The sequence below is a fragment of the Heterodontus francisci genome, unplaced genomic scaffold (assembly GCF_036365525.1).
Source record: "Heterodontus francisci isolate sHetFra1 unplaced genomic scaffold, sHetFra1.hap1 HAP1_SCAFFOLD_51_2, whole genome shotgun sequence".
In the NCBI taxonomy this organism is placed as follows: domain Eukaryota; kingdom Metazoa; phylum Chordata; class Chondrichthyes; order Heterodontiformes; family Heterodontidae; genus Heterodontus; species Heterodontus francisci.
Genome location: NW_027141369.1, coordinates 3,367,120 through 3,375,833, shown reverse-complemented (window position 1 = coordinate 3,375,833; position 8,714 = coordinate 3,367,120). Strand labels below are relative to the sequence as shown.

Genomic DNA, 8,714 nt, shown 5'->3' with positions numbered 1-8,714 from the left:
TCGGGACACATTTCCTGCTGAAAGAACTAAGAACTCTTTTCTAATTTACTCAATACTATATACACACTCATCAAGCCTCCTAAGCTAGCATCCTTGGTGCTGCTCTCTCTTCTCCCAAACTTCATCTCATGTGACTGTTACATCATCACTTTGACAGTGGGAGTGATTGATCCCAATGTCTTCAGCATTAACCCTTTACATCCTTATACTACACTGTCTGTCCAAGAAAATGGGTGGAGGGAACTTGATTTATCGAAACACCAGCAGCTGCCAGTTGAAAATCAACTCAAACCCATCAGCGAGAGAGAGAGAGAGAGAGAGAGACTGTCAGAGAACTTCCTGCATCCAGTCCTGACCCTGTCACACTCACCAGATGCTCACCCAGACCCCACTCTCATCAACACTGAACATTGTTACCGAGACACTTCAAATACTGTTTATAAAAGGCAGGAAAGGTTAAAGTTCACACAGCTGTATTGAACAGAACAAAGTATAATATCTTCTCACCGTTTCTCGGGAACCACATGAGACATAGGTTTTCTTATTTGGTTCCTTTGATTTTTCTTGTTCCTGACTGACAAATATTCCAAACCTCAGATCAACCCTCCCACTTGCGTCATGTCCCAGTCTCAGTTAAAAGCAACACATAACAACACAAACACTGAAACATACAACGCAGTCACACTTTCCTTTAGTGACATTAATGTCGAGCTGTTTTCCAGGGGAATGCAACTGTGAACAAATTTGGATCAAAGAAGTTGCCTTTGAAATATCAGCACTGAATTTCTGTGCAAGGAGGAACAGCCATTCCAAACTCACATCCTTCACAAAGGCTGTTTTCTCCTGTGATGAAAATTCATCATGTAATTTGAATACTCACTTCAAGGTCAGAAGACACAGATGGAAGCGATTGATAAAGTAAGTACTACATCAGAAATGTGAAACAAGGCTCTATTGAGAATTGAACCCAGAATTTCCTGTTTACAAGACAGGTGCTTTAACCAACTAAGCTACAGAGCCAGAAGTTATTACAATTAAAATCAGAGGACTGCACTATTTATTCTCATATAATAACAATATCAAAGCAAAATACAGCAGATGCTGGAAATCTCAAATAAAAACAAGAACCGCTGGAAATACTCATCACCTCTGGCAGCATCTGTGGAGAGAGAAGCAGAGTTAACGTTTTCGGTCAATGACCCTTCTTCAGACCCTTCTATATATTCTCATCCCACTTCTCCACAGGTCACAACATATATTTTAACTTTTCCCACTTCCTGAAACAGTCAATCATATACTCTATTCTTCCCAGAATAGAAGACACTGACCAGGTTTCTTTAACGAACAGCAAAATTATCAGTTTATTACAGAACAAGTTTTAACTAGTCATGAAATAAAGCATAAATACACAGGTAGAAATTTTAAAAGTTCCCTTTTTACCTTAACCAACATTTAAAGCCCCTTTCTTACCACAGCCCCACACACGCACACACACATACACCGGTTAACTGAAAAAAAAGAATTATTTTTTACAATTCTGAGTTCTGTTAAAGACAAAAACAACACTTGGGCTGATTACTTGTTCATTCCTGAAGAAAACAGCAGATGAGATATGTTGTTCCAAAACTGGCATGCAGTCTAACTTCTGAGTGTGCGTAGACAGGTCACTAGGGTCTTTTAGAACAGTTTTTTAGGGGCAGTGTTGAGAATTAATTTTAGCAGGCTTTCTTTAAAGACAGGAGAAGAGATGAATTGACACAGTGAAGTTCTCAGGGTCTTTTAAAGATTTGCTGCAAAACAACGTGGGTTGTGATCTTCTCTCCTTCCTTGACACTTCTTCAGGCTAACTTTATCAGCTGCTGACTCCAGAAGGTAAAACACAATGACTGCTACAAATAAAAGCTTGTGATTTTTCTGCCCTCTTCGGTGTGTGCTGCTGCTGCCGGGTTTGTCCAATCAAGAGGCGCAACTGACTTCTCTGTCCACATTTCCCCCTGTTACCAGGGTTTCTGTTATACATTTAACTTGAGTCATGTGACAACCAGTAAACATAGTTGCCAAATTAGTACTTTCAGTACCATCTTGAAAAAGAACTGGTCTGACATTTATTAAGTTTGACGATGAATTCCTCAAAAAGAATTTCATTAAAAAAAAATCAAAATCACTTCCATAACATCATGCACTTTCCCTGAGCTACAGGTTATTGCAAGTCTCTCTGGCTGTGTTTATTTTTGTTGATTTTGCACTCAGGTTCTTTCTGAATCCATGTGTTCGCAGAACTTTGTCAGTGAGAAACATGGAGATATGCTTAAAGATTTCCCTGCAAATTATTCATATCTCCATCTTTCTCCGAACTTTGTAGAAACACATTATTGTGGGAATCACACACATCAGTCCGTCAAACCTTTCCGTTAAACATTGAAAGGTGACAGTGTTTATTGTGACGGGGTTCCATTTATTCAGACACATCTGGTATAAAAGTGCTCAAGAAATGATTCACACATGTAATGTATTTGTATATTATGTGCATGACATAATGACGCAAATAAACAATTCCTTGCACTTGCCACGCTTGGTGTATATTTTCTCTGCTGATGCCCCCTGAATATATTAGAGAAAATGGTGATGAGGATGAGATAAAAGTCTGTAAATATAGGCAGCAAACAGCAGCAGGGACTGCAGTGAACAGGATCAGCTAGCTCCTGGTGACCTACCTGCTCGGATGGTGGAGATTTTAGGTGGATTGTGTGAAGCCTGGGCCACAGAATGTCTCTTCAGTTGAATGAGATTCCGCAGGGTCTTCCTGTGCATCTCATTCAAATTGCTTATTTGGGACAATATGGCTGCACACATATGGGATACATCGGAAGGTGAGGAACTTATGAGAGGACTTGAGAACCATTCAGTTCATATATTGAAAGAATGGACATGTTTTTCAGAGCTAATAACATTTTGGAATTTGAAGGTGAAAGTGCAGAGGTCAAGACTCAGAATAAGGCAATTCTTGAGGGCAAGAAAGCAATTTTGCGAATGGAAATTAGCCTGGAAGTGTATGACCAGCTAACAAAGCTTCCTGCTCCCATGAAGGCATAAGATGTGCCATTCAAAACAATCATCACCAAGTTGGAGGAACATTTCAACCCGAAGCCACTAGAGATCACGGCAAGCTAGAAATTTGGAAGCAGAAATCAGAAAAGTAGTGAAACAGTTGGTGAGTACATTGTGGCATGAAGAATTTATCACTACATTGCAACTTTGGCATATTCTTAGACCGTGCATTATGAGACAGATTTGTGCTTATATTGGTGGATGAGAAAAGATACTAAACACACAAAATCTCACATTCGAGCTCGCATGTAAGATTGCTCTTTCCATGGAGACTGCATCAAAGAATGCTCGAGAATTTCATCCTGTGCCAGTGATTGTAACACACTTCAGGGGAGCTTAAAAAAACTGGCAAAATGGGCTTTCACATGGCAGATAAAATTTACACAGAGAATTGTGAAGAGATACAATTTGGGAGGAAGAATAAGGAGAGGCTATATAAATGAAATGTTACAATTCTAAAGTGGGTGCCGGAACAGAGAGACAATGTACACCAATCTTAGAAGGTTTGAAAAGGCTTCTAAGAGCAAACAGGACACTTGGCTTTATTAATAGAGACATATAGTAAAAGCAAATAAGTTATGATAAACCTTTATAAAATACTGGGTCTGAATGGCCTACTCCTGTACCTCTACAGAAAGCTTCCATTCCAGGTTTGCACACACTCGTCAGGATCACTCTCCACAGATCCCGCCACTCTAGGCTCGGACACCCTCTTCAGGATCACTTTCCATAGATCCCACCACTCCACGCATGGATATCTCCCTCATGATCAGATCACAGGTCCTTAGTCCTACCACATGCAGTCATGAATGATGGTGGACAATTAAATAACTAACCAGATGAGGAGGCTCCAAAAAATCCCCATCCTCAATGATGGTGGAGCCAAAGCTGAATCATTTACAACCATCTTCCATCAGAAATTGCTCAGTGGATGATTCATCTCGGCCTCTTGAGGTCCCCAGCATCACAGTTTCCAGTCTTCAGCCAATTCGATTCACTCCACATGATAGCAAGAAACAACTGAAGTCACTCGATACAGCAACGACAATAGGCCCTAACAACGTCCCTGCTCTAGTACTGAAGACTTGTGCTCCAGAACTAGCTGCGCTCTCAGCCACACTGTTCCAGTCGAGCTACAACACAGGCATCTACCCGACAATGTGGAAAATTGCCCAAGTGTGCCCACTCCATAAAAAAAAAAGCAGGACAAATCCAATCTGACCAATTACCACCCCATCAGTCTCCTATCAATCATCAGCAAAGTGATGGAAGATGTCATCAACAGTGCTATCAAGCACCAGACACTTAGCAATAATCTGCTCATCGATGCTCAGTTTAGGTTCTGCCAGGGTTCCTCGACTCCAGGCAAATACTTGGCAGGTAGAGTATAATGTGGGAAAATGTGAGGTTATCCACTTTGGTAAGAAGAATGGAAAAGCAAAATATTATTTAAATTGCGAGAGACTACAGAATGCTGCGGTATAGAAGGATCTGGGTGTCCTCGCACATGAATCACAAAAAGTTACCATGCAGGTAGAGCAAATAATTAGGAAGGCAAATGGAATGTTGCCCTTTATTTCAAGGGGGATGGAGTATAAAAGTAGAGAAGTCTTGCTGCAAATGTACAGGGTGTTGGTGAATCCACACCTGGAGTACTGTGTACAGTTTTGGTCTCCTTATTTAAGGAGGGATATACTTGCATTGGAGGCAGCTCAGAGAAGGTTCACTGGATTGATTCCTGTGATGAATTGGTTGTCTTATATGGAGAGTTGATCAGGTTGGACCTATACTCATTGGAGTTAAGAAAAATGATAGGTGATCGTATTGAGACATATAAGATTTTGAGGGGGCTTGACAGGGTGGATGCTGAGAGGATGTTTCCCCTCATGGTGGAATTTAGAACTAGGGGACACAGTTTCAGAATAATGGTCTTCCATTTAAGAAGGAAATGAGGAGGAATTTCTTCGCTCAGAGAGTCATTAATCTTTGGAATTCTCTACCACAGAGAGTAGTGGAGGCTGGGTCATTGCATGTCTTCAAGACTGAGTTTGACAGATTTTTATCCACAAGGAAGTCAAGGGTTATGGGGGGCAGGCAACAAAGTGGGGTTGAGGCCATGATCAGGTCAGCCATGATCCTATTGAATGGTGGAGCAGGCTCGAGGGGCCAAATGGCCTACTACTGCTAATATTTCTTCTGTTCTTATTTTTTATTGCAGCTTGGTTCAAACAGACACAAAAGAGTGGAGTTCTAGAGGAGAGGTGAGAGTGATTACCCTTGAGTGAGTGTGGCATCAAGGATCCCGAGCAAAATTGAAGTCAATGAGAATCAGGGGGAAAACTCTCCACTTGGTGGAGTCATACCTCGCACAAAGCAAGATGGTTGTGGTTAGTGGAGGCCAATCATCTCAGCCCAGGACATTGCCTCAGGAGTGTCTCAGGGTAGTGTCCTCGGCCCAAACATCCTCAGCTGTTTCATTGATCACTTTCCCTTCAAAATCAGTCAGAAGTGGGAATGTTCGCTGATGACTCACAACTCCTCAGATACTGAAGCAGTCTGTGCCCACAAGCAGCGAGACCTGTACAAACTTCAGGCTTGAGCTGATAAGTGACAAGCAACCTTCTGGCCACACAAGTGCTAAGCAGTGAACATCTCGATTGAGAGAGAATCAAACCATCTACCTTTTGATATTCAGCAGCATAATCATCACTGAATCCCCCACCATCAACATCTTGGGGGTTACCATTGACCAGAAACTAAACTGGACCAGTCACACCTATGCTGCAGCTATAAGTGCAGGTCAGAGATTAGGAATTCTGCAGCAAGTATCTCGCCTCCTGACACCTCAAATCCTGTCCACCATGTACAAGGCACAAGTCAGGAGTGGGATGGAATACATCCTACTCAACAACACTCAAGAAGCTCAACACCATCCAGGAGAAAGCAGCCCACTTGATCAGCACCTAACCCACCACCTTAAACATTCACTTCCTCCACTACCAGTACACAGTGGCTGCAGTGTGTACTATCTCCATATGCACTGCAGTATCTCGCCAAGTATCCTTCAACAGCACCTTCCAAACCCGTGACCACTACCACCTCGAAGGACAAGGGCAGCAGATGCATGGGAACTCGCCATCTGCAGGTTCCCCTCTAAGTCACTCACCATCCTGACATGGAACAATATCGCCATTTCTTCACTGTTGTTGGGTCACAATCCTGGAACTCCCTCCCCAATAGCACTGTGGGTGTTCCTACACCATATGGACTGTAGCAGTTCAAGAAGGCAGCTCACCACCACATTCTCAACGGCAATAGGAATGGGTAATAAATGCTAGACTTATCAGCGATACTCGCGCCCATTAATGAATAAAAAACAAATCACTCTCCACAGATTCCCCACAATCTGGGCTTGGACATTTACTTCAGGAGCACATAGCTTTATATAACTGCAACATGAGTTCCAATCTTCATATTCCGTTCACTTTTCACATTATTTTTCCACCAGTCCACTAGCTTTTAGTGATTCAGTACTCGGGTCTCTGCGCCTCCGCAGTTTCTATCATCTCACCACTTAAAAAAAAACAGTCTGATCTATCTTTCGTAGGTACCAGATGACCCCTCATTTTAAATTCCATCTGCCAAAACATTGCTCACTCACTTAATCTATCAAGAAGATTTGAAAATAAATTTATTGCCAAAGGATAATGTTCTGCTTCTGCTCCCTCGCCATTTGCTTTTCCCGTTAGTCGTTCACTTGGTGTAAATCGAGAGAAAGTAAAGATGGAAGGAAGGAAGGAGGGGAGGGAAAATCCTGCTCCGTTTCGTGATCCCTATTTGATCTTCATTCCAGTCCAATTTGGGTGAAGAATTCCAATTGTCTGTCTCAATTTTCAAAAAGTATAAACAATTCTGGAATCACTGTCTCGACATGGACAAGAACAGGTTTCCAGGCCGACTTTACATTGAAGCTGTAAACAAGAATGCAACAGGAATTTGATAAACTAACGAAAAGGATGGGATTCAAACCCACGAGTGCACAGCACAATGGTTTAGTAGTCCATCGCCTTAACCTCTCAGCCACCACGGCATCTGGCAAGTCACAGAAGCACAACCGTCACCTTCACACAGATCCTGACTGTGCAGCCAGCTGTGTAATGATGGAAATGTAGCTTCTGTAAGTAAATGAAATTTCCATCACATCAGGTCATGGCCTGTTGGGAATGGAGCGGTGTGAAACATTTCCAGACCATGTCCAACACGTTTCTACTCAGTGTGAAAACCCACCACGGAAAGACTGGAACATACAATCATTTGATCACACCATGATTAACATCACTCAGACACCTGAACCATTTGGTCACTGACGAAGTCATGACGACTTCGAATTTCTCATGAAATGACAACTGAACTAACTGACTGGAAGAATTGCTTCAACTCCACGTGATCAGCGAGGCACAGCCTCAGCCGACTTGTCAGGCGGTGTAAACAGATATCACTGCTTCTGATCTTCACCAGAACAGAGAGTGAGATGTAACATTGATCATCAAACAGACTGTGAGAGAATACAACAGAATAAAACACATGGAGAGACACTGTGGAATAACAAATAGATTTGATTGGAATGTTGAATTTTGATTGGAATGGATAAAACAGCAGAAACAGCAGATTAAATTGGGATTCTCATCATTATATTGATCTGGGACATAAAAGAGAAACAGATGGAAAGAAGGGAAGAAGGAAGAATGGAATTGTTCAGTTTTTTCAGTTTTTTCACTCGTCCATCAAAGTTGGATAAACAAAAGTTGCAAAAGTACAAATGCTGCCAAAACCTTGGATCGAAGGATGTCCCAACTGTTTAACTGTATGCTCACTGGGGGATTTCAATCAGTGAGTAATATTATTCTCTATTTTTTTTGTTAAATGAACCCAGAACTGTAACTTGGAGTTAATATCTGTGTTCCGACTCCTGAATAATAAAATTGTGAGTTTCTTGATATTATCTGGACACATTTCCTGCTGAAAGAACTGAGGACTCTTTTCTAATTTACACAATACTATATACACACTCATCAAGCATCTTCGGCTAGCATCCTTGGTGCTGCTCTCTCTTCTCCCAAACCTCATCCCATGTGACTGTTACATCATCACTCTGACAGTGGGAGAGGTTGATCCCACTGTCTTCAGCATTAACCCTTTCCATCCTTATACTACACTGTGAATCAAAAAAAAATGGTTAGAGGGAACTTCCTTCATTTATCGAAACACCAACAGCTGCCAGTTGTGAACCAACTCAAAACCATCAGAGAGAGAGAGAGAGAGAGACTGTCAGAGAACTTCCTGCATCCAGTCCTGACCCTGTCACGCTCAGCAGTTGCTCACCCAGACCCCACTCTCATCAACACTGAACATTGTCACTGAGACCCTTCAAATAATGTTTATAAAAGGCAGAAAAATTCAAAGTTCATCGCAGCTGGATTGATTGAAACTAAGTTTAATATCTTCTTACCACTAGGTAACCACATGAGAAAGTCCTTCAATCATTAGCATAAATTATCAGCTGTAAGAATGTTTGTCATTGGGTTGAATCATTTCTGTGAGAGGAA

The 8,714-nt window shown here is 41.8% G+C and overlaps 1 non-coding gene across 1 annotated transcript; it reads right to left on the bottom strand.

The window, feature by feature from the left end:
• Nucleotides 1-946: 946 nt before the first annotated feature.
• Nucleotides 947-1,020, bottom strand: trnat-ugu (transfer RNA threonine (anticodon UGU)). The gene has a single exon. It is a non-coding gene; the product is annotated as a tRNA-Thr (tRNA).
• Between the last annotated feature and the right edge of the window lie 7,694 nt (nt 1,021-8,714).